The 24,054-nt window shown below is 48.8% G+C and overlaps 1 long non-coding RNA gene across 1 annotated transcript; it reads left to right on the top strand.

Moving 5' to 3' along the window:
* Positions 1-16,887: 16,887 nt before the first annotated feature.
* On the top strand, positions 16,888-23,140 carry LOC148000002 (uncharacterized). The gene is made up of 2 exons (XR_015641083.1): positions 16,888-17,454; positions 22,157-23,140. It is a non-coding gene; the product is annotated as an uncharacterized LOC148000002 (long non-coding RNA).
* The last annotated feature ends 914 nt before the right edge of the window (positions 23,141-24,054 follow it).

Consider the following 24,054-nt stretch of genomic DNA (forward strand, 5'->3'; position numbering starts at 1 on the left):
GTTCCTGTCCTGACTTCCTTCAGTGATGAACTATGACATGGAAATGTGAGCCAAATAAACCCTTTCCTCCCAAATGTCTGTTTTATCACAGCAATGGTAACCCTAGCTAAGGTTGTCCCTTTCTTAGAACCAGGGGTATGACCAGCAGCTGGCTTCTGCCCTAAGGCCATCTTGGCCTTTATTCTTCCCCCAGCTCATGCCTAGCTTTCTTTATCTCCCTTCTGGCCTACCAAGGACTTCTTTGTATCCTGTGTGAGGTGCACTACTTGCTACAGCGCCCCTTGAGTGGGCTAGACCTCCCAACCCAATTTCCGTTTCTTCCTCTACTCTCTTTTCTTGGGGTACAGGTTCTCGGGTCCTGTCTCAGGGCTGTCAGGTAGCCATTGGGGAGCCGACACCCCACTTGTACTCTCTCCCATCTTCCTATCTTGCTTCTGTCTGGGCAGCTCACACTGACCATTCAGGGCTTCTCAAAGTTGCAGCCTGGCCACAGAGGTAATGAAACCAGAGCTGGCCATTGCTGGCCATGCAGGCGGAAGCCTGAGCCACAGCCACCTTAAACCAAATTAGCCCGTCAGCATACGGGCCACCCAAGGAAGAGCAGGAGAGGGTAGCACACGGACATCTGGAGTGCGTGCCAGGGTGCCAGGCAGTCACGCCTGAGGAGACAGAGAGGCAGGCCAGCTTTTTGGAGCGAAAGGGAGGAAGGTTATGCAAGCTGTTTTGAAACCATTGTCCTTGGCCCTAAGAATCGATAACAAGGGTGGGGCCAGTTCAAAGTTGACAAGACAGCTGCGGACTGGTTTCCTGGAAGTGTTCTTTGTTTGGCTCTCAGAGTCATCACCGGTGCCTTGTGCTCCCACAACGTTCTCTCCGTTTGGGAGGTGACGATGGTCACAAAACAAAGGTGCTCACAAAAAGCACACCTGCCATCTTCGAGGGAGACTACATTTAAACAAGGAAGGAGCCAGAGAAAGGAAAGAGGCCAGTAGGACAGTTGACGAATTGGTTTGGCAGCTGTTCGGGGCTGTTTGTTTTAATTAAGTCGATGATGAATCTGGAAAACCTTGTGCTGGGTCAGGATTTGGAGGCTGAACGGTTTGATGGCAGGAATGCTTGTAAAAGTGATTAAAATAGCTTTACAGAGTGTGCCTGAGGGCGGGAGGGGGGACATTCGGGCTGGAGAGACCCGGTGTGGGGATGGAGGCCCAACTTCTTCGGAGTCTGTCCATCTGCCACAGCCAGCGTGGGCCAGAGATGACTAAAGACTTAATCAGACCCAAATACTTGGTTGTGTACTTGCTGTGGCTACAGAGAAGGGTGCTGTCACCAATCTTTAAATAGCGAACCAGAGGCTAAATTTCCACTCCATCCGTCAAAGGCTGCCGCTCTGCAATGTCCTAATTTTAGCTGCCCCTTAGTTCCCCAGTGCCTGTTCGCTGATGTAACTTTGATCCTCGGATGCTTAGATGGCTTTTGTGCTGAATTTAGCTAGAATATACTATGAATCATCTGGACGGCTGCCCAGCTAGGGGAGGGGGGAGGGAGGAGGGAGAAGACAGGAGGGAGGGTGGGAAGGCTGAACGAAGAAAGGAAAGGAGGTCTAGGAGAACACCCAGCCCCTGAAGTGGCGAGTAGAGATGAGAGAAAATGGAAGAGTCGCCTTATCTCCGGACCATCAGCTTCTCCAGGAACACGTTTTGAGCACATTATCTTCGGACTTGGTTTTCTTTCTAACCCAGCAGCCTTTTCTCACGCAAACACACAGGAGGCCACTGCCGATAATCAAGACAGCAATCTCAGGACATTTGAAATGATGTTTTCCCAAGCAAATCATTGCCTCGAAAAGGGCTTGTATTTCCACTTAGGGAGTGAGCAGCTCCAAGATGTGCTGAAGGGGGCCGAGAGCATGTCCGATGACCTTCCCTCCTTTGGGTTATTAGGGAGTTGTCTTTTGTTTCTTTGGCTAGCTGGCTTTTCTTCCCACCCGAGATCTCTTTCTTCCTCCAGTCCTTAGCAGAACCCTCTGCATCACCTTGTATCTCGAATGTACGTAGCTGCCACCCCTTTCCTGTTGACGGGCCTCAGCTGGTGTCACCTGGATGGTGATTTCTGTTGTTCACGCTTTGCAGGCGTGCTAAGGGAGCCAGTAAGACTCGCTGCTTCCTTGGCTGGGTCCTCAGATACCTAGATTTCTTTCTCCAAGTCAGGGAAGATGAACTCTAACTTCTTAGAAGCCCCTCCTTCCAGAGTCTAATACTGCTCGCTCAGTACCTCCTGCCCCCTGGCTGGGGAGGAATAGGAAGAAATAAAGGTAAAGAGAAAACGAACTGTCGACTTTACTGCTTCTTGGGATGGGGCAGCACGGGATCACCTTCCTTGAGAAGTTGTGGCCTTGATCAAGATGTCATCACCTCCAGGAGGGGTACGTAGACACTTCAGTGTAGGTGGTTCGTGAATGTCAGGTACCTCAGGATACAACACACCTTTGTATCGAAATGTCTGGACTGAAGTCGATTTAAACCATAGAAGGACTGAAACTAGGGTAATCAGGTCGTTTGACAAACGTTGGAGCCAACTTCTAGGCTCCAACTTCTTAAACTATGGGCACAGCCCCATAGCTTGGTCATACGGCTGAGCTCAGGGATTGCAAAAAACTCTATCAGGGGTTGGGTCTCAGGGAGCCCCCAGCAAATACAAGCTCACACACTTTTCTACCCTCCAGAATTTGGCTTTAAGAGCCTCCTGCTCGAAGGCACCACAAGCTTGAGATGGAGTAATCAAAAAGCTGATATTCAGCTGGGACCTTCGTCCAACCAGCTCTCCTGGGACTCGAAGGTGCAGTGCATGGCACGGGAGGAGAAAAATGATCATTTCACCTAACTATAAACCTGCCACAGTACCTGCCGACAAGATATGTCCACAGGTGCAATGGTGGGGCACGGATGTCATGCAGGTAACCAACCGCTTTCTGATTGAATCTGAGGCCCAGTATATGAAATGGAGCCCACGCCTGGCTCCGTTAAAAGGGTGAAAACCCATGGCTGGATAGACCGAAACTTACATGGATAAAAAAATCATTTTAAAGTAATTTGTTTTAGTGATTTGTTATCAGCAAATGTTTGCTTTATATATATGAGCATATATACAGGTCACATACAAATTTCTTGGGCAAAGGGGGCTTAGGAATGACAAAAGTTTGAATCAGCTGCTTGCGGGACTCAGTCATGGGCCAACCAAGGCAGAGGTCCCAGGGAGCCAGAGGGCCACTGGATTAGAGGAGAGATTTGTCTGTGTTAGAGCCTTCAACATAGGCCAGGCGTTGGCCACTCCTCAGTGGAAACTGATAGTCAAAGGGTTTGGCCTCCTGCTCACCAGAACTGAATAAGATGGTGCGTGGGTCAAGGGTCAACTTCTCACTGCGCTCATGAAAAGATGCTAAGAGTGTTAGCTGGTCAGCCAGGCAGGCACCTTTAGAGAGAGCTGCGTTAACAGCTTCAGGGTGGCCCCTCCTTTACTTTCAGTTATCAGCACGGTGGCCTGCCATTTCAAAGGACCTTAGGTTGCTACTGAGTGCAGAAGAGTCGTACGAAATAACATGTCGATGTGGATGGGGCTCTTTACCCCAGTCTAGAGCCTTCAGTGGGGCTGAAGTTTGAGTTGATCACCAGTGGCACTAGCTTCTGGAGAGCTACCGTTGCCAGGGCATACTGGGTACTGCACCCAGATAGGGCACAGGAGTCCCACTCCCTCTCCCAACTGGCTCAGAGTCTCTTTGTCCCTTGCCTTGTGCTTACCAATCAAGCCTTATAAAAAACCTTTGGCAATGAACTGCCCAGCTGAAATGACTTTACAGCACCAGTTATGGCTATGGGATTGGCACCGGAAAGAGGACCGCTAAGGGATATGAGCCCTCAGCCTGTGTGACCTGACATGATTATGTTCAGATTGACGATGTCAACGGGAATCGGATTAGATGTCAGCCAGCTGGCATGGGTCAAGGGATTGTCCCCAGTTGCCTGTGGAGCAAGTCAAGTCTATGACAATGGCCATGCTTTGAGAGCAGAGGTGTGCTGACTAGCTTTATGTTGACCTGACACAAGTTAGAGCCATTTTATAAGAGGGAACTTGAACTGAGAGAATGCCCCCACTACACTGGCTTGTGAGCAAACATGTGGTACATTTTCTTGATCAATGACTGGTTGATGGGGGAGGGTCCACTCACTGTGGGTGGTCCACCTCCTGGGCTGGTGGTCCTTGGTGCTTTAAGAAAACAGGCTAAAAGCTGGGTGGTGGTGATGGTTCAGGCCTTTAATCCGAGTACTCGGGAGGCAGAGGCAGGCAGGTCTCTGTGACTTTGAGGCCAGTCTGGTCTACAGTGTGAGTTTCAGGACAGTCAGGGCTACACTGAGAAACTCTGTCTCAAAGAAAGGCCGAGTAGGGCTGCAGGCAGCATCCGTTCATAGTCTGTACCATTTTATGGTTCCTACCTTGAGTTCCTGCTCTGACTTTACTGGGAAGGGATCGAAAGCTGCCCCCAAGTCGCTTTTGGTTGAGGTCTTTTATCACAGCAACAGAAATTCTAAGTAACTTGAGATGGGATGCTGCCTGGCCTTTTTCTTCAGAGTTGGGCATTTCCTGTGACTCTCCTCAGGGTCACCTTAGACGTGTAAGGGAAGTGCCCTTCCTTCTCTGTCCCTTTAAGGGCCCAGAGCTGGAGGACTGTGGACAATGCTGGGTTAGTCAGGCTCTGAGACAGTAGACAGATGGGAGCAGCGGACAGGACAGACCTCACCCCATACAGCAGCCGGGGGGGGGGGGCGGGGTGAAGCTCCATCACAGGTTCTCTACACATCAGTTAGGCTTAGTAAATGCACAAGCAGGGCAGGTAGGGGCTTCAGCAAGAGCGCTATAGTATGGAAAACAAGTGTTTGACTCAGTCTCCCTGCCCCACCTGACCCCTGCTCTGTGTGCGCATGCGCACGCACGCGCAGTCGTAACAGTGGATAGATAGAGCAACAATGATCTCTTCAGGACGAATGGGCGCTTCCTTCTGGTGATATGCTAGATTCCTCTTCATTTTACTTGTTTATTCAACACAGGAAAGAAGAGCCCTGAACATCATGGCTCCCCATGGCTGGCAACAGGGTGCCGTCTCAACCTCTGTCTGGCTGAATACATGCACAGGTCTTGGGCAGGATGTTGGTGGTGGCAAACTCTGCTTAGGATGCCTAGGGGGACCCCTCTCCTGTGGTTTTCTGGAGAGGGGCTTCCCTCTTGCCCACGCTTCCTCATTTCCCTGAGGCCTGTCATGTTTGGTCACATTTACTTTCTTTTGCCATCAGACTCCTGTAGGAACCGAACCAAACGGGAGAACATGGACTTAGTCATGCTAATTCCCAGGACAGCTTCTGGGCCCAGGCAATGGGACACGCTTCTTTGGAAGCGCCTTGGAGATATTAAAAAGGGAGTTGCCTATGCGGCTCCTGCGTATGGTCACATCACCGAACTTCTCCAAATCCTGGCATTCTGAAGAAGCTGGTTTCTCCCGGTATCTGGTACTTTTTCTTTCTGTTTGAGGGAGCCTCAGAGGTCCTCAGGGTTCACCACAGGCAGTAGTGCGTCACTGGCTTCTTCAGGCTGGCCCTGGAGTTTGGTCAGTGAGTGGAGGCTGCCTGCCGCCTGGAGACTCTTTTCTTGGAGCTGACAAAGCCCATCTACTATTTGCCCAGCTAAGTGTTCAGCCCTCAGTGCAAGCCCTGGCTTAAGTTCCCAGCATTCTCTTCTGCTTTGTGGAGGCAAAGGGAACTGTAATCCTATCTGGAGGATGTGAACAGGAGAACTGAAGCCAACTGTACCTCTTGAAGGAAGATAGAGGAGATCACATGAGACCCCGAGAAAGGACAGGAAGACATCCTTCAGAGACAAGCATCTATCACCAAAAGACTTGATGCAAATAAGCTGCCATTCTCGGTTTTAAGACTGCTGGATGGGGGTGCACAGAGCTACCTTTCCCCAAAGCCTGGATCTCTGGTTCGAGAAGGGGGAATGGAGCAGCTGTCTTACAAAATCAAAACCGAGATAGTACCAGTGAGCAAGGGAGATAGAATATCAGGTCCAGGAGGCCAAGTGTGAGCACCAGAGACCTTCTAGGAAGAAGGGGGCAAGGTGGACAAGTCGTCATTAAACAGTCAATGCAAGGACACACCATGCTGAGGAAGAAACAGCCTCACAGAGGCTCAGGGGCTGTACGCAGAACATGGCGTGTCTGGGAGTGCACGCCAGTGACTTTCCCCACGAGATAAAAAGACTAGAGTAATAAACACCGAGAAAAGGAAGCAGAGAGAAGGCAGAGGGGATGGGAAAGAGGGAGAGAAGGGATGAGATCAACATCAGATGCCTTGGTGGTCACATTCACAGATGATTAATAATAAGGAAAGACAAAATGTATTTATAACTTTTAACATTCTAGAAGAAAATATCATTCTTTTGGCCTCAGAAAGTATAACCATGTGTGTTATCTGAGAGAATGTTCTATCCAATGTGGAGATTGCAGCGCGTCCTGCAGCCGCTGTGAGCCATGAAGATGCCACTGGAGAATGAATGTTTGCATTCGTACCATGAATGGAACTGAAGACCAGGGTGTCCACTAAGGTATCCTGAGACAGAACATTCTAGAAGAGAGAGTACAACAACAGCCCACTGCTTTAAGTGTTTAAGTATTAAATACCTCAGCCTGCGTTGGACACAATTACCCTACCACATCCCCCAGCTCAGCATCAATGACCGTGTGTGTGTCTCTTGGAGTTTCCTCACAAGCTCAAGGCTGTCTGTGATCTGCATTTTGAGAGCACATTGTTAGAGAACAGGTTCTTTGGTTGCCCCATACCTGCCTCAGAAATCAGACCATGTCTCTTGCGATGGCTGCTCTTGGTTGTCAACTTGACTACATCGGAAATTAATTAAAACCCAATTGGCGGGGTACACCTGTGAGCCCATCTAAAGAACACGGAAGAAGGAAGCTTGCTCTCTCTGCGGGCTCTCACCCTCTCTGACAAGTCCATTCCTTCGCTGGCATTGGACCCTATGTCTTTAGAATTCTGGCATATAGTGAAGACCAGCTGAAATATCCCACTGTGCATTGAATAACTAACTACCTTCAAGGATTCTTGGACCTTCTGCTGGTAGACAGCCATTGTTGAATTTGCTAGACCATATCCTGTAAGCTGCTCTAATAAATCCCTATATTATATATAATATATAATAAATAACATGACACAAACATACACCATACAGAATATAACATGATGTAAAATATAATATATGGAGTATAATATATGATATATGCCATATAATATATAATATATACTAAATATATAATATAATATATACAACATATTATATAGAGAGGGGGTGATAAAGATGGTGTGGTTTATAGTCTCCCTCTTGCAGCTTTGAGCAAACTCTAGACTTTATAAAAAAGTAAACTCAAGATCACAACTTTACTTTTGTCTAGTTCTCTCTCCCCTTTCTGTAAAACACATAAGAATCAGAAACTCCCTTTCCCCTCTTGTCCTGCGCTATTGTCTCGCCAGCAAGAACACGCACGGACACAAAGCGTCCTTCTGTAGCAAAGCGTTTATTACATCTTGAAGAGGAGAGCGACCCGGGGCCCAGAAAGGCGCTGCTTATAAAACCCTAGCACGGCGCATCCACGCCTGATTGGTCGCTTACCCATGATCTCACTGGCATGCCCCAGAGTGGGCAAAGACCTGGCACGAACACACTCTTGCACATGCGCACACAGCTAACTTCCTGAAAGGAAGTCAGGCTGGCGTGGCGGAAGCCAGCGCCATCTTATAATGGCGAATGTTATTGCGGCTTTCCACACCCTCTGATCTGAAGGGGCTTCTGTCAGGACTCCATCATGCCTGCCTGTCCCTGAGCCTATAATTCTCCTAGTGAACAGTAGTTTTGTCTTGGCTTCATGACTATGGACCCATCTCTCGTCTTTTACCGTTTCATCTAACCCATCCTACCATATACGGGAGGAGGTTAAAGTTCAAGAAATGAGGGGTAGGTCCTACCGGCTCTGTGGCTTTCACAGTAGTGCTACTTACACTAACTAATAAACTCTGGGCCTCCGGTTCATGTGGAAAGCTCTGATTGAGCTGGCTTTCTCACCTAGATGCTGTAAATAGTTGATATTGTTGATTATTTACACTTGTTCAACAATGCAGAGATCTTATATGCCTTTACCCCATATCCCATAATGAAGAGATTTGATTGAATCATGGTACAACACCCCAACATCAAGGCCAGCGTAACTCCATCACCAAGAACATCCTCCTGTTGCTACTTTATAACCAATGCCTCACCCCCTGCCCCAGGCTCCAGTGACCACTAATCCAGTCTGTTTTGGAATTTCGTTATAGCAAGCATGTCATAGACACAGAACAGTATTCTGTGAAGCCCATGGGATTGGCTTTCCCCACTCAATACAGCTTCCTGGAGAGGGGCCCAGCTCCTCTCTGTGTTGGTACCATTTGTTCTGCAGGCTGGTATATCCTGGTATGAGGTACCATGGTGTGCTTAAGGGTTTTACTCACACTTGATAGCTATTTTGGGTCAGCTTCAGTTTGGACATCCCAAGTAAAACTGCTGTGAACAGTGTATTAAAGCGTTTGTGGGGATGTGTGAGTTTAACTTCTGTGAACTAAATGCCCAAGAGCTTGGCTGCTGCGTTGTTGGTGATCGAGTAAGTGCCTAATGGTTTTCCTGTGGGCCTGCCTGAGTTTCACATTTCCATTAGGTGTGTGGGACCCAGTTTCTCTGCCTTGTGGGCATCCTGCATAGTCACTTTTGCCTTCTGATAGGTATCACATGACACGGAGCATCAGATTTCTTTTGCCTTTTACATCTCTGGTCTTTTACCCAGTTTCTCACTGGATCGTTTCTTGCTGATTTTGAGCATTCCTTACACGTTGTAGATACAGCTTTTCAATAACCGTGTGATTTGTTACATCTTTAGCCAGTTTTCCAACCCCTTAAGGTGGCAGAGAAGTCCCTAATCTCAATGATGCCAAGTCCATCTACCTCATGCCTTCTGCGTCTGGTGTCATTTTGAAGAACTATTTTCCCAGATTGAAAATACTTTCCTTTGCGTCTTCTAAACAGCTTCTCATCCACAGTGCACCTTCAATTTACCTCTGAGAGGTTTGAAGTTTACAATGTAACATTCCATGCCAGGATGGTGAAGGTCGAAGGTGACTTTTCTCCCCCAGGGAGATAGAAACAAACACCTATTCGCCCCAGAAAAGGCTCTGACAGCAAGCCCAGCTTACTGAGCAGTGAGCTTACCGAGGTTACTTACGGAGGTTACTGACAGGAGCCTTAGATGCCTCAGAGGCAATTGCAATTGTCGAAAAGTCCACCCAAGACTGGAAGTCTCCACAGCTTGGGAGCAGAGCCTCCTGAAGGTCTCAACTGCTTACCCCACCAATTGCATGTGCTTGTGTAGCCTTGCAGGGCAGGGAGACTTGTAAATCCTGTAATTTTCCGAACCTGCAAAATTACAGCAGCTTCTCTCTCCCATCCTGGAGGACGTGGTTCAGTTAGGAGATGGCCACCGCAGCCACCATATAATAACCATATAATAACAGTTATTCCTACGACCTAATTCCCAGCAGCAGAGGCCTCCTGTGACTGTTAGGGCCAACTGGCTACCTTGCTGTTTATCCTGCCCTCCCTCAGGGCTGGCTCTCTGCTTCCTTGGTGGCCCCTGGGTTCTGGTCTGTCGCTTATAGGAAGAGCAACCCTTCTCTCTGTGGCGGAGAATGGTAACTGTAGCTACGTTAGCAGAATCAGTTGCCATCGCCACCCAGAGTGTGATTCTGTGAGGATGCTCATTTCCTATTCGTGTTTTTTTTTTTTTTTAATCATCGAAAATAGATCAGTGGCATAGAATCAGCTACCCCAGACTGTTCACTTGCCTGTTCTCCATTCCTGAAGTAAGGGTTCATAGTAACGGTTGGGGGGAAAGTTTTAAACTAAAAATCACGTGCCAGGGTTGGTTTGTGCCATGAGCAGTCAGGGATACAATTATAGCAGCAAGTCGTTTATTTTGGATGATGACAAGCTGGAGACTCAACTGAGTAAGAGAGGAGTAGTAAGAAGAACTCTAGGGAGGGTCAATTACCAGGTCTGTGGTAGGGGAGGGGCCTCACCCGCTAGGGTTCTCTGGTGATCCCCATGGTTCTAGCATAGGACAGGGCACAGAAAAGCTAGGTCCTTTGTTCTCCTGACCACTCCTCTTTGGCTGAGGGATCTTAGCCTGTGATGGAGCAAGCTCTCTTGTGAGGGAGGCAAGGTACCAGATATATATGGTTGGTACTGGCTATGGCATGCAAGTGTGCTTCCTGACAGCCATTGCTAGTTGGGGCATGCAAGTAACCTGTGTTCACTCGGCAAGGAGGTCAAGAGCACTGGGCTCCTTGAAGCACACTCCCCATCTCCCTGGAACAATGCCTAGGATCGCAACGACTCAACTCGTGTCACCTCCAGGACTGTCACCTTTGCGAAGCTTATGGAGTGAGGCTGCCAGTGAGGCTCTGCTGCTGTCCCTGAGCCTGTCACTGATTTCTAAGTGACTTATATGAGTGATTCCATATAAGCAGAGTCCTATTGACATTGGCGTTCCTTTTCACAACTGTTGACGGGTCCATAGCTGAAGGAGAGAACTGGTCTTTCAACGGGGGTCCCATGTCTCGTACCATCCCTCGGGGGTTCCAGAATCCAGCTCCCAGCCCAGATTATCTACCAACTTCCAAGTCAGACTGCAGAGGAATAAGCCATGTGGAGACTTGTGACTGGGGATGGGGGGCACCTGGTTAGAACTGGTCCCACCTTTCTGGGCACACTTCAGGTCACCTGACTTAAGAGGTCCAGGGGTCACATGCAGTGGACATGTTACATAGTTCTCATGCTCTCAGGACTGGAGAGCCATTCCCTCAGGACTGGAACAGTTGGTGGTTGGGGTGATTTTGATTCACTGTCTTCCTGTCTCACCCCCCTCACTTTGCTGGGGCAGCGGAGGTAGTTCCTGTCCACTACAAGTCATGTCAACATCTTGAGAGTGTCCGTTAGGAATTCCCACCCACTACATTAGAAGCTCACTGACTATTTCTTTTGTTACCAAAATGAGTGCTCCCAGAGAGCCCCCCAACCCTCCCCCGCTGGAAGAGGCAGCCCAGAAAGAAGCCTGCAAGGCACCTTGCTGTGAGGGATCTCGCTGGCATAGCCCCCTCTCCCAGGAGTGAAGTGCGTCCTCGTCCTCGAAGGGCCCCAGCCGCTGGCTGCTATTTGAAAAGCGACACTTCTGTAGAGCTAACAAGAGCACTTGACATTTTCAGAGGACTCAAGTTGTTCTTGTTCGTCGGGTAGCTGTGCCAGGAATTTAGATTATCGGTGGATCTCAACTGCTCGCCTGTGATGAGATGCCCCGCTAATGACTCCACCGAGCGATGTGTTTTACAACATTAGAGGGCCGCCACGCACCGAACTCAGAGACTTGGGCCTTTGTTGCCAGAACATGGCGTGGCACAGGCATAGGGAAGTACGACACCGTTTCCCTACGCACATCTGAAAACAGTCACACAGCCTGGACTGATAGAGGGACGCGTGACAGTGGTTTAAGCCTGGGCTTTTTGTCTGCATGCAGCCCTGTGTCTCTACCTCCTGCAGGCCTAGCCTGGGCTATTGTTCTGCAAGTAACTAAGTGTGTCAAAGCTTCCAGGGTCTGTCTGCTCAGCCTGGTCAGCCCCAGCTCCTAGCATGGTGCCCTGGTCCCCCAGCTGAGCATCTTAGCCTCGTTCATGTTGAGTGACAGTCACCCAATTACGTATCCAAGGAAGGACTCTAGGGGTTGGATCCACACTTGCCTCAGTCAGCTCAGAAGGTGCTGGAAGTGAGGAGATGAGTTTGGTCTCAGACTCCGGGAAGCTTGTAGCAAGCAGTGTTTCAAGTGCTGAAGCCCCCTCTGATTTTGAAGGACAATTTGTGAGAAGGGAATACAGTGTTGGGGATCCCAGTGCTGTCCCTGGGGCCAGGTCAGGTAAGGTCACAGGCTAAGATCTCTGTCAGCAAGAGTGCACACAGTGAAGGCCCCCCCTTGGAGTTGGTGCTCTCTCTAGCCTCCACCTCAGGGTGTGTTTTGCTTCTATAAGCCAATAGTATCGAGCTCATCGTTTTCCTGGGACACAAGGCAAGCACGCTTGCATCCCGTGTGTTATATGGTCCGGGTGTATCACCAAAGAGTGTGTTGGGAACCTCATCTTTAAGAAGAGGGACTGATGAGAGGCCGGCGGTCCGGGACGGTGAGGTAAATTAATACTGCTCCGTGGAAGTAGGTCTGTGACTGTGAGAATGGGTTGGCCTCTTTTTCTTTCAGTCTTGTCTTTTGTTTGCTTTGATCCTCTGCCTCCCCCCACCCTACCCTCAGGACACACCACCCTCCCCCATAGAGAGTACGGTAGCAACCGTAGCAGAAATGTGTTGCTGCTGCTGGCCTCTGCAGCCTCCAGGACAGTGAGTCACAGTGTTTCTCTGTTCGTTGCAAATTATTCTGTCAGTGGCACTCTGATACGGCAGCGCAGGGCTTGGCCCTGCCTGAGGTGATGGCAGCTGCTTCAGTTAGCTAGTCTCCAAGCTTGCCTCCCCTCTCCAGGTTGCTTCCCATGCATTTGGCCAGTGGCCTTTGAGTTGGCTCTTCCGGGGACTCCAGACCAACCAGCCCATATTGGTCTCTCTTCATCCCCTCCTGCCTTGCCTCTGCTGCATCCTTGTGGCTTGTGTGGCTCTGAGGGCTTAGGTCTTTGACTCTTTGGGAACTCGTATCCCTGTCCTTGTCTCTCAATGTCATCGGAATGTTGGCAACTCCCAACAGGTACCTGCAGGCCAGCTTCTCCGAGAGCACCCAGCAGATGCTTGGGACTTTTCATTGTACTTCATGCCCCCATTATGCTTGGCCGGTGGAGAACTTGACTATGGCCCTGCTCTTGGAAAGACCTGAGCTGAGGAAATGACCCATTTGTAGCGGTCTGTGAAGTGAACAGCCCAGTTGAATCATGGGACTCTGTTGGCTAGGGTCTGCCAAGAACTCGAGGTTCTGCCTAGAGAACCATTGGGTAGTTTCCTTCATCTATTCTTGGGGTTTGGGGTTGAGCAGCCTCCAAGTGAAGAACCTAGGTGTGTCTGGCAAATGCCTCTCTAACTGGACATGCCCTCTATACTCATGAGCATGCTGGGGAGGTCTGCACAGTGATCTTTTAACATGTATTATGATGGTTAAGTACTGGATCCCAAGGCCTGGTTGCTCTTGGGAAGGAAAGAATCTACTTGTACAATGTGACCTTACTCCTGGACTTAAAACTATTGGTTAAATAAAGATGCCAACAGCTAATAGATGGGCAGAAGAGACGTAGGTGGAGTCTGGGGTACTCAGGCTTGGGATCTGAGGAGACCATGAGGAGAAAGAGGAGAAGTCATTATGAGGTAAGAATCATAAAATAATGGCTTATATGGGTTGGCTAATTGGCGTTAAAAGCAGCCTGGGCAGAACACAGCAAATCATATAGTGGGATTATTGGCAGGCCAAGACATAACACCATAGAGGACAGATATCTGCCCAGCGCCAGTGGTGCTTAAGGCTTATTATAAATTAAAGGTCGTGTGTGCCTTTTATCTGGGAACTAAATGATCAAAGGCAGGGCAGAAATCCTAATTGAGATTAAATATGTTTTACAACACAGCAGTACTGCTGCCCAACTTGGAGGGAGGCTACCCCCATCCCGCAGTGGTAACCCCTCCCCCCATCCTGGATAGGTCCAGAACTCCCAGCTGAGCAGAATTTGGCCTTCCCAGAGCTGGAATCATAATGTTTTCCAACAGCTGTCTCTGTTTGGGAATCCAGGCTTGAGTGGCACGAGGTTTGGGTGGGGGGGCGTCATGGCCAGCTCCATCAAGAAGAGCTTGTGGAGTTTTGGTAGAAGCCTAGAACAGGTGCCCTGGGAAAGCCAGGGCATGACAGACAGGTGCCCGGAAGCCTTGAACCATGGAACTAACCAACTACCCTGGGGGGAACATTTGATTGCAGTTGGGGAAGCTGATGTCTCTCACGGTGGTGCCTGTTCACAGGTGAAGCCATGGTGTCTAAGGTGCAGCATCGCGAGTGGCCACCTGTTTTTACACTAACAGAAAAGGGAGGTCTCAAGCATAGTTTCAAATTCCTTGGTGAATCAGGTAAGAAAGAACCCACGTCACTGGGGGAGTGGGCTTGATGTGGGTAAGGGGTAAGGGCAGAGCGGGACTGCCATCAGGCCACAACACTGTGGAGAACATAGACACTTCAGAAGGCACTCGACCTTTTCAATGCCGAGTTGTAGAATCCGAGAGAGGGAGTGACACTTCGCAGGGCAAAGAGTCAAGGCGCCATCCCTGAATTCCGCCAAAGTGGCTCCTGCCTGCATCCCATTCCACCCTGACCCTTGGGAGGGGCTGGCACCACTGTAACCTGTGAACTAAGTTGGCAGTTACCCAGTGATCACAGACTGCTGTTACTAGGGCAAGCTGAGAAATGGATTAAGAAGCCGGCAAGCATACCATTGTCTCAGGAAGAAACCAGAGTCACTAGTATCTGGTGAGCTGAGATTACCATTGGCTGGGGGTGAACTGGGAAAACTTACCCAGTGTCCTGGGAACCACTGCTGTCCAGAAGAGTGAAAAACACTGTTGCTTTGGGTGAGCTCACATACCTGCTACCTGGAGGACATGACACAGTTCTAATTTCGAGAGTCACTGCTGCCTGACAGAGGTGAAACACAGATATAAGGCATGGTGGTGACAACACGGGATCTTGGGGACAGAAGGATAGTAGTAAGTGTGTGGGTGTGAAAACTTACCTCAGGGAGGTGAGAACACTGGGGCATAGCAGGTGAGGACACACACCTCAGGGCAGGACATCACTAGGACCTTGTGGAGCTGTGAGAACATTGATCCCCTGGGAGGCTGAGATTTGGTATCTGAGTGTTGATAACATTAGTACCTGGGAGAGTGAGAGCATTGGTTACCTGGCTGAGCTGGGAAATCGTTACCTGGGGTGCTGAGAACCACTGACCCCCTGGAGCTGCTGTGAGCACTGCCACCTGTTACCTGGAGGAACCAATCCAACTGTGAATTGGAGGAGCTGAGAACCACTGGTCATCTGGTGGAGTGGAGAACCTTGTTACCTGGGGAGAGGTGGTGGGAGTAGCAGGTACCTGGGGAGAAGGACTGGGTGAGATCAATGTTACTGTTAGGCTGTGGGAGGATGTTGATGCCCACACCGACGCGGCACCGAGATCCGGGCGTAAGCCTGTGGGATTAAAAAACACACACAAGTGGGTTATTCGTGTTAAACAAGAAAAGCCAATTCTGTAGCTTTATTTACCCAATATCTTCCCCAAGTTGACCTGGTGGAAAAATCTGGGAAGCACAGGGGAACCCTGGCTTAAGGCTTCGGTAACAAAAGACCGAATACTGTCCCCAACTTACTGGGCAGAAATCCAGGAAGACCGATCTAAATCTCAAAAACAAAAGACGGGGAAGACAAAAGGCAGGAAGGAATTTTGACCGTCACCCAGGGGTGTCAGGAAAGGGAATAACATTTGAAATGTAAATAAGAAATACCCAATTTAATAAAGATGGAAAAAATTATTTATTCCCTTTATAACCCACTATCAGCCTTTCCTCTCTTCCCATACCCCTCACGCAAGTCCCCTCCCATTCTGCCTCCCTCCCACATGCACATCACATCACTGCAGGACTAGGGGCATCCTCTCCCACTGAGGCCAGAAAATGTGGTCCATTTAGGAACTTGGGTCTCAGGCAGGCAACGGCCTAAGGACTGCCTCCGCTGCGGTCGTTAGAAGACTCACATGAAGATCAAGCTGGCCATGTGCGTGGGGCCTAGGTCCAACCCATGCCTGCTCTTGGATGGTGATTCAGACTTTGGGGTACTCCCCAGTTCTTTTCCCAACACTTCCATAAGACTCCCTGAGTTCTATCTAATATTTGGGTGCGAGTCTCTGCGTGTCTTTCCATCGGCTGCTGAGTGAAGCATCACAGAGGAGACAGTTGTGCTGGGTTCCGTCTACAAGCATAACAGAGCATCATTAATAGAGTCAGGGATTGGTTCTTGCCCATGAGATGGATTGTAATTTAGACAGGTCATTGGTTAGTTCTATCCTGCCTGGCTATAGGAAGTGGCCACTTCAGCATCCAGATCCCTCACTGCTAGGAATCTTAGCTGGAGTCGCTCCAATAGACCCTCTGGGTCTCTCTCTATCCCAGGTCTTTGTCCTAGAGATTGCCTCCATCCCCCCAACCCCTGCCACAGATCTCCCTTCTTCCTCCCCCCTCCCCCTAACAGATAATGATGTTACACAAAGAGTTTGAGACCATGTTATCTGGAGTGGGGGTGCTAAGACTTCTGTTGCCTGGGGTAGTGGTGATCACTGTTGCAGGGGTGAACTGAGACCATTTGATAACCTAAGCAGGAGAAACACTGTTCCCATTATGAGCAGAGACAGCTTTTACCTGGGAAATCTCAGAACCACTATACCCATGGGGTCAGAGACTATTGTTATCAATAGGAGTGAAGATCATGTGGACTGGGTGAACTGTGACCCTGTTACACGGGCTAGCTGAGACTTCTGTTCCCTGTATGAGCTCAGAACCAGAGCTACCTCGGCAAACAGGGCCCTCTGGGTGAGTGGAGGACCACTGTTAAGTGGAGCCTAAGGAAGCACTGTTACGGGTGAGCCGAGAACTGCTGTTACTTGTTACTGAAGGATTAAAAATTAATAATAAGCCGCCTAGCTACCCAAAAAGAAGAGGTAGGGTCTGTGAGAACATGAACTTTTCGCCCCTCCCTTGCTGTACAATGGTTCCCGGAACATTCTTGCATGAAAGGTTTCCTGGAACAGCCACAATGACCCATAGCCTCCGGCCACAATGGTCCAATGGCCCTGTAAAATGTCACTACCCCTAATCACAATGTCACAAAGTCCTAAATTGTATGGGCAGTTTATGGTTTTGGAATTCCCCTCCTCCCTCCCTCTTGATCCCCCTGGTTTGTGGTTTTTTCCTTTATAAGCTCTGTGAAAATTCAGGTCGGGGTCGAACTCCTCTACTCCCTGTGTGGTGTATGAGTCTCGACCCCAGCATGCTGGCCTGAGCTCTCGTTTCATCTCGCTCACAATAAATCTTCCTCGTGTGATTACAGCAGGTCGGTGTCTGTGTCCTACTGGGTGCGCGTCTTTCCCGAGACTTGAGTGGGGGGCTCCCTTCGGGGGTCTTTCATTTGGGGGCTCGTCCGGGATATGCGCGACCACCCAGGGGTCCTAGACCCACTTGGAGGTAAGATTCTCTGTTTTATCTCAGCGCTGTGTCTGGGTCTGTGTCTATGTTCTGTCTGGGAATCTGGTGCGATCGCTGTTTCGGTTTTGCGGACGCTCAGTGAGACCGCGCTCCAGGAAGGAGAGCGGGGTGGATAGGGATAGACGTGTCCAGGTACCCACCGTCCGTTCGCCCTGGGAGACGTCCCAGGAGGACAAGGGGGGACCAGGGACGCCTGGTGAACCCCATCTGATAGGTCCAGAGGAGACTTTACTCCTTGACGACCGGTTTGTTAGGCAAGGTCTGCGACCTGCCGATCAGTTTCAGTGCCTCTGGTCGACACGAAGTCGACGTCGGTTTTGTTTTCTTTTTTCTCTTTTGTTTGTGCTCGTGTGTGTGAGTGTGTGTGAATTAAGTCCTGTAGTCTGTGTTTTTCGGTACCGGTTTAAGGTCTTAGTGCACTGTCTGGGCAGATGAAGGATTCCTGCCCTGTGCACGAGAGTCTTAGTGCACTGTCTGGGCAGAAGAAGGTTTCCTGCCCTGTGCACGAGAGTCTTAGTGCACTGTCTGGGCAGAAGAAGGTTTCCTGCCCTGTGCACGGGTGGAAGAAGGTTCCCCACCCCGAAATGGCGCCTGTGAGTAGATGAAGGATTCCTACTCCGAATAGTCTTTTTCTTTCTTTTTTTCCTTTTTAGAAAGCGCACCGGGGGACGCCCCAATCGCGCAGGCTCTGGGACTCGTGAGAGACGTTCCACGAGTCAGCCTTTGTTGGGTCCTGGCTCTGGGACGCGTGAGAAACGTTCCTCGAGCCGAATTTTGTCGGGAGGACCCGGCAACGGACAGTCAAAAAGATCTGACTGTGACTTTGGAGGTCGAGTTCGGCTGCCTATTTAAGTATAGGCACGGACAAGTGTGCTTAGATGTGTTAGTGTCTGTTGTCTGTATTCTGTTTCTGTGTTTGGTATCCCGGAAGCAGCTAAGGTTAAGCTGCAGTTTGGGCCAGGTACTGAAGGTACCAGGCATCTGTGGAAATTGGTTATAGGATGCTTTGTCTTGGTCTTGTTTGTCTGGATTGTTTTCTGTGGTATTGTCCAGTGTTTTTTTGACTTTTGTTTCGTGTTTGAATTTGGACTGACGACCGTGTTTAAAATCTTGGACTGACGACTGTGTTTGAAATCATGAAACTGTTTGCTTTGTTCGTCGAAGAGTTTTACTTGGTCCCCTTAATGCTTAGTAAGAAACTTAATCTTATGGACCCCGCTCTAGTGGCGGTGTGTTGGTTGATAGCCAAAGTTAATTTTTAAAATAGTGTTTTATCTGTGCTCGCAGCACACAGTAGAGGGGAGCGAAATTAGCTGCGGAGCTGCTGCAGCGAGCATGGGGACTTCTCAAGTCTCACCCAATTTTTCTGGCTCTTCAGGAGCTGTTTAAAAGGAAAAGGCTTAAGGTAAAAAGAAACACTATAGAGAGATTTCTTAGTGAATTACTACACCTTGGTTCGCGATCTCTGGGAATCTCATGGTGGACAGCTGAGATAAGCTGGAAAAGGATTTAAATTTTGCTTGGGAGCAAAGAATCTTAAAGGCGGAGTTTCAGCCGGTATGACACTTAGTGCATAACTGCCTAAAAGATCAAAAATGCTGTTAACAGGCTAAAAAAAAAAAAAAAAAAAAAAAGGGACAGGCTGTGTTAGAAATGCTACAGGAAGAATAATCTAAAAAGGCTGAGAGCTAGGTGGGGCTATAAGGAAAACAAGAACAGGAAAGGAATTTCTGACATTTGCTCACAGAAGGAGAGTGCTCATTTAGAGAAGTTCTTTAAGGAAGCCTGCCTTATCTGCTGTCTTTATTCCAAGGGAGGAGTCAGTCTCCAGCACTAAATTACTTGGAGGTAGCCAAGGTCAGGATTAATGTTTTCTTTTCCATGGGCCTTTAAACCCAGTGAGACAGTTTGGTAAAGGGCTACTACTGAGGTCCTGATAGCCCCAGGTGAACTGGTTACAATTCTTTTATCAGCCCCCTGGCATCTAGCAACCAGGTTCTAACCATCTCTCCATCCTTTTGTTATTAGTTGTTACTAGAAGCCTAGTGTCATTTGGAGGCTGGTTCTCTTGAGAGGCAAAGCCATGGAGCTGACACTGACAATGGCCTTTTTGTTCCAAGAAAGGCCTCCTGGTTTAGCTGTGTGACTAAATGCTGTTTGCCCTCTTCGGTAGACTCTATTCTCAAGATTCTCTTGTTTTCTCACCATCCCATTTGATATGCTTGTTAGTAACTGTTACAGGTCTTCTTTACCACTGAGGAAAGACGGAATCCTACTAGAGGCCAGAAAAAAAAAAAAAGGGTTCCAACACGCATAGAAGGCCCTCACTTCTGCCTGCTCTCTTCAGACGCCTGAAGGTAGGGAGTGCCAGGTCTGCCCCCAGGCTCCAAGGGTCGGTCTCCTAGGGGCTGGAAAATGCCCCACCAATCTGGCTAAGATAAGGAAAAGATATGAAGAGAAAGTTACAGAAACTTGAAGGGTTAAGCTAAGTCGCTGAGAGAGTTATTGTAAGTTGATGCATGGTTCAGGGTCTGTGCAGAAAAGTGGACAGCACCTAATAGCTGTAGAAGAAGATGCAGAGAGACAGAAAAAAAAGAAAGAAAGAAAGAAAGAAAGAAAGAGGTAAAGAGTGCAGGAAGCTAGGGAAGAAAAGAGACTAAAAGAAGAGGAAGCTAGAGAGCTAAAGAGAGATAAAAGACAAGAGAGGAACATATACTGGCCACAGTAGTTAGGGAACCTAGGAAGATAGTACCTGGCAACAGAAGAGAATTCCTGGCTAAAGATCAGTGTGCCTAATACGAAGAAAAAAAAAAAAGACACTGGGTCAAGGACTGCCCCAGAAAGAACAAGAGGGGACACTGGAGAGCCTCTTGGTCCTAGAGTGCTGGCTATGTACAGAGATAGAAGGGAAGTGTGGATGCAGGGACCCAATGCTCTGTGCTCCTATGCCCCCCTCCAGTGGGCCAATATCCAAAGACCTTGGGTACAGGGGCCTACTGGCAACAAACAATACTTATGGACTGCCCGAAGAACAGTGGACCTTGGCGTGGGCCGGGTAACCCACTAGTTCATAGTCATCCCTGACTGCTCCCATCCCTTGCTCATGAGAAAATTGCTCCCCAAAATGGCTTGCGTGGGCTGAAATGGCTGGGTGAGGCCATGTGTATGCATATCTACAGACTGTGTATGCGGAGCTTAAGACCTGTCTCAGTGCACCAGTACCTGATGCTGGGAGACGAATGGCTTAGCGCTGTTCTACTTGGAACATATCACTCCTGCCAGCCGGGCACTAACAATTATCACCCAATCCAGGACTTAAACTGTGATAGAGTGGCTGATGTTCTGCCTTTGAATAGAGTGTCCCAAAAGATGGGACCACTGGTCAGCTGCCATGGACTAGATTCTCTACCAGTTGGGGACAATCTGGTCACCTTGCTGCCCAATCCGGACCTGGAGCCACCACAGCACGAGTGTCAAGTACTGGCAGAAGCCCATGGGTGGAGGAAAGACCTCTGCGACTGGCTGATTGACCCCTGCTGAAACCCGAGGACCTTGTCCACAGACGGGAACAATTCTCTTCATGAATGAAGGTCAGAGACAAGTGGGTGCTGCCATGGTGGACAACACAATGTCATCTGGGATGGCTCAACCCCCCAGTACATCAGTGCCGCAGATGCCTTTGCCATCTCTTGGATGTCCTGATGAAGCCAACAACTGTGAGTACTATTCATTGCTCAGGATATCAGGAGGGAAGAGATTCAGTGACATGGGGCAATAACGAAGCAGATAAAGTGGCTCGAAAAATGGTTATGCAGGAGCCCATCCTGGTTGCAGGCCTGCAAGAGACAGCCACTGGGAACTGGGATCGGACTAAGGGATGGCCTCACTTAGAAAAGGCCCAAATTGCTTAAAAGATAAAGGACAATGGCACATTGAGGGGAAAGCTATACTTCCCAGAGAACAAAGAAAAGACTCACTTTGCCAAATACAGAAATGGACTCAATTAGGAGATAAAAAGTTTGTCCAAGTAGTTAAGTGTATGTAATAGACTTTAAGATTTTAGCCAGAGAGACAGTAGAAAGTATAAGGTATGTCAATAAGTGAATGCTTAGCAAGCAAACAGGGCAAAGAGACCTAGAGAGTTTGGTGAAAAGTCGAAGTGAACTTCACTGAGATAAAACCAGAAAAATATAATCACAAGTATCTCCTAGTGCTTGTAGATACTTTTTCAGGAATAGATAGAAGCTTTCCTCACCAAACAAGAGACGGCCTCTGCAATCATCAAGAAGATACTGGAAGAAATCTTCCTCCGATTTGGAATGCCCAAGGTAATCTGGTCAGACAACGGCCCTACTTTCGTTGCCAAGGTAAGCCAGGGTGTGGCCAAGTATTTAGAGGTCAATTGGAAATTACATTGTATTTACAGACCTCAAAGTTCAGGACAGGTAGGGTAAATAAATAGAACTCTAAAAGAGACCCTGACCAAATTAACCATGGAGACTGGCACAGACTGGGTGACACTCCTTCCCTCTTGCTCTCTTCAGAGCAAGAAATACCCCTTCCAGATTCAGCCTTACCCCCTTTGAGATCTTATATGGGGCCTCAGCCCCCCTGACTGTATTAGATGATGTTACTGAACCAACATGTCATAGTGCCATAGTAATAATGATTTGTGTGCCAGGCTAAAAGACCTACAGGTGATACAGAAAGAAATCTGCTCACAGCTGACAGCAGCCTATGCCCCGGAGACCCCTGAGACATCCCATCAGTTCCAGGTTGCAGCTACACTGAGTCCAGACACTCGAGCCTCGCTGGAAAGGACCGTACCTGGTGCTGCTGACCACCCTGACAGCTGTCAATTCTCAGCCCTCACCAGCCGTGTACTAGCTGTTGGGGCTGAGAGCTGGGACCTAGAGGGAAATTCAGTCATGTTTGTCCTGGGTTCTATCAAGATAGGTGTGGGATAGGCTTGATTTCCATTACAAATGATGTAACATTGCATATGTTAGTACTCTTAACACTTCTTGGGACTGTGCCTCAGGGATCACAGTCCGTATAAGCTTAGAAGTTCTAAAAGCTAGTCATGACCTTGGTGGATAGGCTTGGATAGTGTCCAGGTTAGAATCCTCATGTTAAGACTACAATACCAAGCTGTTATGCTAGATGAAGCTGAGTTCTCCATGAAGTTCTAGGATTAGAACTATTAACAAAAAAAAGAAGTGGGGAATGAAGGATTAAAAATTAATAATAAGCCGCCTAGCTACCCAAAAAGAAGAGGTAGGGTCTGTGAGAACATGAACTTTTCGCCCCTCCCTTGCTGTACAATGGTTCCCGGAACATTCTTGCATGAAAGGTTTCCTGGAACAGCCACAATGACCCATAGCCTCCGGCCACAATGGTCCAATGGCCCTGTAAAATGTCACTACCCCTAATCACAATGTCACAAAGTCCTAAATTGTATGGGCAGTTTATGGTTTTGGAATTCCCCTCCTCCCTCCCTCTTGATCCCCCTGGTTTGTGGTTTTTTCCTTTATAAGCTCTGTGAAAATTCAGGTCGGGGTCGAACTCCTCTACTCCCTGTGTGGTGTATGAGTCTCGACCCCAGCATGCTGGCCTGAGCTCTCGTTTCATCTCGCTCACAATAAATCTTCCTCGTGTGATTACAGCAGGTCGGTGTCTGTGTCCTACTGGGTGCGCGTCTTTCCCGAGACTTGAGTGGGGGGCTCCCTTCGGGGGTCTTTCATTACCAGGGAACCACTGTCATGGGTAAGGAGAGAATTGCTGTTGCTTGGAATAGAGTACAAGCAATTTACCCCTGACTAGCTTATAAATAAATGAAACTCAGATTATAGCTTTTTTATTTGGCTTTGACAATTACCGGGAGGTAACACCTAGTCTACTTTCCTAACTGCTGGCCTGGCTACCTCCCCAACAGTGTACCCCAGATACTTGCTGTTTCTCTGGGCCATGTGCTCTTGGTCCATCTCCCCTCATGATGGCTTTTGTCTCTTCTTCCTCCTTCTCTGCCTCTCCCTCCTCCCCCACCTCTCTCCCTCTCCCTCCTCCCCCTCCTCTCCCTCTCCTCCCCTCTCTCTTGTCCTTCCTTCTCTTTCTCCCATCTCTCTCCTCCAACCTGGTCACTCCAACCCACTTTACCTATTATCCCTCTAGTAATTGGCTGTAGTCCATTTCATTTAACCAATAGTTTTAAACCAAGGAACAGGATTTGCACAACCTTCCGGTATAGAATTTAGCATTTCAATGCAGAGCAACACCAGAGGATCTGACAACAGCTGTTACTTTGTAGTGGAGGAAACCTTTCCAGCTGGGAGAGGCAATAACACTATTAGACCTTAGTGTTGCCTGAGTGAGTGGAGATCACTACCTGCTTGGAGGTGCTGTGACCACTGTTATCTGGGTGGGTTTAGAACTTCTGCTAAGTGGACGGTCTGAGAAGAATGTTACATAGGAGGACTGAGACCACTGTTGCCTTTGGGAGTTCAGATACCTGCGGTGTCTGAGGATATTATTACAGGAAATCAAGACCATTCTTAATTCTCTGATCTGAAAAAAGTTATT

The sequence above is a fragment of the Rattus norvegicus genome, chromosome 17, assembly GCF_021556685.1.
Source record: "Rattus norvegicus strain SHRSP/BbbUtx chromosome 17, alternate assembly SHRSP_T2T, whole genome shotgun sequence".
NCBI classification, from domain to species: Eukaryota; Metazoa; Chordata; class Mammalia; order Rodentia; family Muridae; genus Rattus; species Rattus norvegicus.